Genomic DNA, 7,279 nt, shown 5'->3' with positions numbered 1-7,279 from the left:
TCATTCAAAATTTCTATTATTTCTATTTTGTCATTCTGATACACTAAGAGAACTAAAATGCTAAATCTTGCAACCACTAAATAGAGTTCCAATAGAGTGGTTCCCTGGTAATGTTCTAGACTGGAGTGCTGAGTTGCCCATATCTCTTTCATTTCAAAAGTCACATATGCAGATCACTCCTGTAGTTAAAGATGCGTTATAAAGTTTTTCATTCATTAATTTCAGACAGTAGTTTTGAAAATAGTGCTCAAAAGTCCAAACGGGCTACTGAAAATTGTGCACAATTGTGTGCAACGTCACCCATTTTGTATGATACGTTACATCCTCCAAATTTAAAAATAATAATCTTAAAACCAGTTGCGACGAGCAAACCCGTATCCGGAACGTAAACATAGCCCCAAGTACATTAGCATAACGCAACTTTTCCTATTCATGAAAATCGCAAATGAAATGAAATAAATATATTCAAACACAAGCTTAGCCTTTTGTTAACAACACTGTCATCTCAGATTTTCAAAATATGCGTTACAGCCAACGCTAGACAAGCATTTGTGTAAGTTTATCATGGCATAATGCTGTGCTAGGCTCTGCTGGCAGCAGGCAACTTTTTCACGAAAATAAGAAAAGCAACCAAATTAAATAATTTACCTTTGAAGAACTTCGGATGCTTTCACTCAGGAGACTCACAGTTAGATAGCAAATGTTCCTTTTTTCCAACAATATTATTTTTGTAGGTGAAAAAGCTCCCGTTTCTTCACCATGCTTGGCTGAGAAATCGACCGAAAAATGCTACAACTATAACGCCAAACTTTTTTTCAAAATTAGCTACATAATATCGACAGAAACACGGCAAAGTTGTTTAGGATCCATCCTCAAGGTGTTTTTAACAAATATATTTGATAATATATCCGTCGAGGCAGTTGGTTTCTCATAAGAAGCGATTGGAAAAATGGCTACCTCAGTATTTTACGCAAGGTTTTCTGCGGGAGACACCATGTGACCACATGCCATATATGGTCCCTTACAGCAATTCTTCAAGGCAAATGCCTAAAAAGACATCACAATGCTGTAGACACCTTGGGGAAAACATGGAAAATGTAAGCTCATTCGTAGCTCATTCACAGCCATATAAGGAGTCATTGGCATGAGGCGATTTTAAAAAATGCGGCACTTCCTGGTTGGATATTTATCTGGGTTTCGCCTGTAACATCAGTTCTGTGGCACTCACAGACAATATCTTTGCAGTTTTGGAAATGTCAGAGTGTCTTCTTTCCAAATCTGTCGAGCATCTTTTCGTGACAAAATATCTTGTTTAAAACGGGAACGTTTTTCACCCAAAAATTAAAATAGCGCCCCCTAAATCCAAATCCCATTCAATCTCTTTAATACTCGTCTCCGATTTTTTAGTCTAATTTGTGCAGCATGTACAGTAACACGTTTCTAGAGGTTTTGAAATCAATGCTTTCTGTCATGTACCACATTATCTGGAACATTATTCAGTTATTGTTGGATAAAGAAAACTTAATGTTAAGTAAAATCATGAGATCTGTTTTATTTTTATTATTCAACAGTTCAGGCTAATGTGAGAAAAAAAACCTGTCAACAATTGGGCTCAGCAATGTTTTCTTCAGTCTTTTTGAGGTCTTTGTCATTGTCACTGAAATTAAGGTGAGTTACTTCATTATTTAGCATTTTTCCCTTCTGTATTACAAAGTAAAAGCAAGTATATTATTTCATTTTTCACTCTTACAATTGAAACAAATTGATTAAGCCATTTTATGTTTTCAAAACTGTAGTTAAATGTTTCCTGTCTACAATTTGCATTTACTGTAATTTATTACTTTCCTACTCTCAACAGATAAATACTCACTTAAACATCAGATGGAATCTTATTGATGCATCAGTGGTAAGTGTCTTTACAGTACATTTGGAAAGCATTCAGACCCCTTGACTTTTTCCATATTTTGTTATGTTACAGCCTTATTCTAAAATGGATGAAATATATATTTTTCCCTCATCAATCTACACACAATTCCCCATAATGACAAAACGAAAACAGATTTTTTTTTGCGCAAATCTACAAAAAAAAACAAAAAACAGAAATACCTTATTTACATAAGTATTCAAACCCTTAGTTATGAGATTCAAAATCTCAGGTTCATCCTGTTTCCTTTGATTGGACACGATTTGGAAAGGCACACTCCTGTCTATATAAGGTCCCACAGTTGACAGTCAATGTCAGAGCAAAAACCAAGCCATGAGGTCAAAGGAATTGACCATAGAGCTCGAGACAGGATTGTGTCAAGTCAAAGATCTGGGGAAGGGTACCAAAAAATGTTTGCACCATTGAAGGTCCCGAAGAACACAGTCGCCTCCATCATTCTTAAATGGAAGAAGTTTGAATCCACCAAGACTCTTCCTAGAGCTGGCAGCGCGGACAAACTAAGCAATCGGGGGGAGAAGGGCCTTGGTCAGGGAGGTGACCAAGAACCCGATGGTCACTCTGACAGACTCCAGAATTCCTCTGTGGAGGTGGGAGAACCTTCTAGAAGGACAACCATCTCTGCAGCACTCCACCATCAGGCCTTTATGGTAGAGTGGCCAGACGGGAGCCACTCTTCAGTAAGAGGCACATGACAGCCCAATTGGAGGTTGCCAAACTGCTCCTAAAGGACTCTCAGACCATGAGAAACAAGATTCTCTGGTCTGATGAAACAGAGATTGAACTCTTTGGCCTGAATGCCAAGCGTCACGTCTGGACGAAACCTAGCACCATCCCTACGGTGAAGCATGGTGGTGGCAGCATCATGCTGTGGGGATGTTTTTCAGCAGCGGGGACTGGGAGACTAGTTAGGATCGAGGGAAAGATGAGCAAAGTAGAGAGAGATCATTGATGAAAACCTGCTTCAGAGCGCTCAGGACCTCAGACTGGGGTGAAGGTTCACCTTCCAACAAGAAAACGACTCTAAGCACACAGCCAAGATAACGCAGGATTGGCTTCGGGACAAGTCTCTGAATGTCCTTGAGTGACCCAGCCGGAGCCCAGACTTGAACCCGATCTAACATTTCTGGAGAGACCTGAAAATAGCTGGTCAGCAACCCATCCAAACTGACAGAGCTTGAGAGGATCTGCAGAGAAGAATGGGAGAAACTTCCCAAATACAGATGCCAAGCTTGTAGCATCAATCCCAAGAAGACTCAAGGCTGTAATCGCTGCCAAATGTGCTTCAACAAAGTACTGAGTAAAGGGTCTGAATACTTATCTAAATAAGATATTTCTAATTATTTTTTGCAAACATTTGCAAACATTTGAAAAAAATGTGTTTTTGCTTTGTCATTATAGGGTAATGGGTGTAGATTGATGAGGGGAAAAAACGATTTTACAATTTTAGAATAAGGCTATAAGGTAACAATGTGGAAAAAGTCAAGGGCTCTGAATACTTTCCGAATGTACTGTATATTGAGGATTTGTATTCATTCTTCTCGTAGCACAGTTTACATGAATATTATATTCTGACTGATGTAACAAGTTATTTTAAGACACAGTGGCCGTGAAAGGGGGTGTTGGGATATGCAAAAAAAACAGCAGCGGGATATGAGAATGAGAAACCCAGCAGCATTGTCGTTCTTGACACAAACCGATCTGCCTGGCACCTACTAACATACCTCTTTCTAAGGCACGTAAATATTTTGTCTTGCCGATTCACCCTCTGAATGGCACACATACACAATCACATTTACATTACATTTAAGTCATTTGGCAGACGCTCTTATCCAGAGCGACTTACAAATTGGACTTACAATCCATGTCTCAATTGTCTCAAGGCTTAAAAATCTTTATTTAACCTGTCTCCTCCCCTTCATCTACACTGATTGAAGTGGATTTAACAAGTGACATCAATAAGGGATCAAAGCCTTCACCTGGATTCACCTGGTCAGTCTGTGTCATGGACATAGCAAGTGTCCTAAATGTTTTGTACACTATAGGACAAATATAAGCACCCACCAAATTATTCCTATTATATAGAAAGCATTTTGTCCAGATGTGTCCCCCGGGTAATAAAGGAATTTGCAGAGGATCTAGCTAGTTTCAGTTTAGTTTCAAGTTTCATTAGTCGTATGTAAAGAACACGTAGTATACAAAGTCCAACAAAATGCTTACTTGCAGGTTCCTTCTCAACATTGCAAAACAATAAGAAATAATAAAAGATAAGAACATAAAGTAAATGGCATTTGAGCACACATATAATACAGGAAGGCACAATTTATAGTCCAATGTGTACACGTGCATCAGGGAGGATTGGGGGGGGGGGCAATCTCTGGTGGTCACACACTTAGTAAACACCTATTGGGTTATGTACCTTAAGTGTGGTCCCCAGTCCTGGAAAGAAAAGTGACTGGAGACCAATATCTCCTCCATCCTGTCTGGGCAAACTCCAGGAAAGGTTCATTGTGAAGAGCTTCTACCTACAGTAGTTGTTCTTCAGGAATGCAAAAGTCAGTATGCATACTTGGCTAAACACAGCACAACAAATGAGCTGGTCAGAGTCACACACACCTGGCTTACAGAGACAGACTTAAAGCAAACCACGGTGGTCCAGGTTCTGGTCGCTGACATGTCACAAGCTTTTGATCGTGTCAACCATGCTAAACTCCTCCAGCATCTGGCCAGTCTGGTTCTGTGTCCAAGGTTACTCACCTGGCTTCACAGCTACACAACAGGGAGAACACAGAGGGGGATGGCACATGGAATGTACAGCTCATGGACAGAGGTAACATCTGGGGTCCCACAGGGTGGGGTTGTTTCGTCTTAACTCTTTCTTCTCCACATGTGCACTCGGAGAGTCATCTTTGATTTGTCCTGTTCTTTAAGGCTAGGAAACATTGAAAATGACACCTCAATGGAAGAGGAGGTGAAGTAACTGGATGAATGGGCAGCAGACAACAACATACTTCTGTCCAACTAAGAATTTGTTTCTCTAAAAATCCCCCCCAGCAGGCTCCAATGAACCTGGGTAGACAAGCTGTTCCAGTTGGAACAAAATACCTTGGCTTCCACTTGGACAACCAACTCAGTGGTAACCAACATATCGACCAGGCAGTGAAAAGGGCTTCAAAGCATCTACCCTTCCTGACTGTGATGGCAAGAAACAGTCTTCACACTGAGGACCTTCTGGAAATCTACACCACACTGATCCCACCATGCCTTGAGTATGTCAGTATGTTGCTGGTGGGCGGCACAAATAAGCAGCAAGCTGCACTGGACAGGGTACAGAAAAGGACAAGCAAGATAATAACAAAGAATAGAGACATCCCACTGACTCTTCACCCTGTTGCAGGAGAACTTTCCTGTAATGCAGGAAATGTAAAACCTGTAGTGTATTTGAGGTTTAAAAAGGCTTCTGAAGCTTGTAATTCCCACTTTGAAATTTCAGACTTGATTTTCCCTTACGAAAAATGTATCAACCCCTACAAATATGTCCATTAATTATAATACACAAAATACTACACCTTTCCTGTTGCTTGCTGCAAGATTATTTTCCTGCTGTAGCAAACAGATTAAGATCCTACATCTCTACATAATCTCCTACCACAGAGAAGGGTAGACAGTACTTGCAGAGTCCTCCGAAACCAGAACTAATTGTCCAGCATCAACGCAAGGACAAATAGGCTGAATAATTCTGCTATACAATCTTGGTCTTCACTGTACGTTTGTAACTCATCTTGCAAGTGACAGGCGGTTACATAAATAAGCAACACAACTACAATAACAATCTTGAAGGGTTGCTTATGTATATGAAGGCAGCAGGGAGGTTGGATTGTGACTAGAGCTACAGCAGGTTGATGAACCATTGGTCTGGAGCGGGACTTCAATCGAATTCCATAAAGAGAAATGCAGAGTTTTTCTGACCTGTCACAGAATCCCATTAAAACCCTCATAACATTTCAGTTGCCTGTCACAGTCCCAGACGTGTGTACTGCTCGGTCGCCAGCATTCTCTAACAGGTGAGAACCTCTCACCTGTCTATCCTGACTCTCTATCTGCTCCCTGTTTTCAGCTTGGTTAAGCATCACAGGATTTCAGCAACTCCACTGGCTTTACTGCTCTGGATTAGCACTGGAAACCCTGCAATCAACTGTACACGTGAGATCAGACTGATCAGACTGATTGGTTAAAAGCGCAAACACCGGCTTCTCGAGCATTATCACTTTTTTAACAACTTTGCTCACTTGTCTTTTAGTCATAAAATTGTCATAAAATGAATCTCACAAGAAATAAGAATGTGCAGGGTTAACATGTTTATCTTATTTAATACGTTTGTTTGAGTTCAATATAGTCTGGAATGTAGTGTTAAATATATCTAATTGTGTAACTGACCTAACTGAATCAGACGTGGCAAATTCTGGCGAACATCGCTGTTCAGTGAGGTGTAGCAAATTCTTGGGAACATTGCCAGATACTTGATATTTTTAAACCATACTCCTACATGAGAAAGTAATTTAGAAAGCTATACTCACTCGCCAGTCTCCTTTGACGTCAGTGGACATACATTTAATTTGATTTTGTCAGTTGTCATGTATTTATGTCATGTGCATCATGCCAAAGTACATTTGGTTTTGTTTGCAAATTGAATGATTTAATGTTTTTTTGTAAGTTTATAATTACTAGCATTTCCAATTTGATTGTTGTTGGATCTTCAAAGATTATGTCTTGGGTCGTCACATACATCACAGATAATTACCTCTGTCCTTCAAGACCACATCCTCAGTCACTGGCAGATGTTTACAAATATTGTAGTACATGTAGCATGTTTCATCATTTTGTTCAATCATTATTTTTTAGGGGGCGAAGGCTGCGTGGTTGTAAATCTATTGATTATTCTGTATGTTGGGGATGAAGCTACTTCAAATCGTCGTCCTTGGCTGTCTCAGTGGTGTACTGTGTTACAGTACGATTTGGAGGCACATGAGAAAGTGTTAGGTTATAATTGACCTGCTGATGACAACTGACAGTATCAGAAGAGAATCCCAAGAAGACAGCTGGCTCCTTCCTTAGACACAATTTTAGAAATGAGCTCCTTTCCCTGAACACAGCAGGGAAATAACTATCCTCACCCTCTTGCGTGAAACTAGCGTCAGTGTGCTGCTAACAGTGCTGTCCCTTGTTCCTTTCTGGGCTTGAACTACTGGTCCTCTGGTCGCAAACACACGTGACCGCCAAAACCAGTTGTGCTGTAGAAAAGGATCCAATTTGATAGCACCATTGGCGACATTTCAA

This window comes from Oncorhynchus masou, chromosome 15, assembly GCF_036934945.1.
Source record: "Oncorhynchus masou masou isolate Uvic2021 chromosome 15, UVic_Omas_1.1, whole genome shotgun sequence".
NCBI classification, from domain to species: domain Eukaryota; kingdom Metazoa; phylum Chordata; class Actinopteri; order Salmoniformes; family Salmonidae; genus Oncorhynchus; species Oncorhynchus masou.
This window is presented reverse-complemented; position numbering follows the sequence as displayed.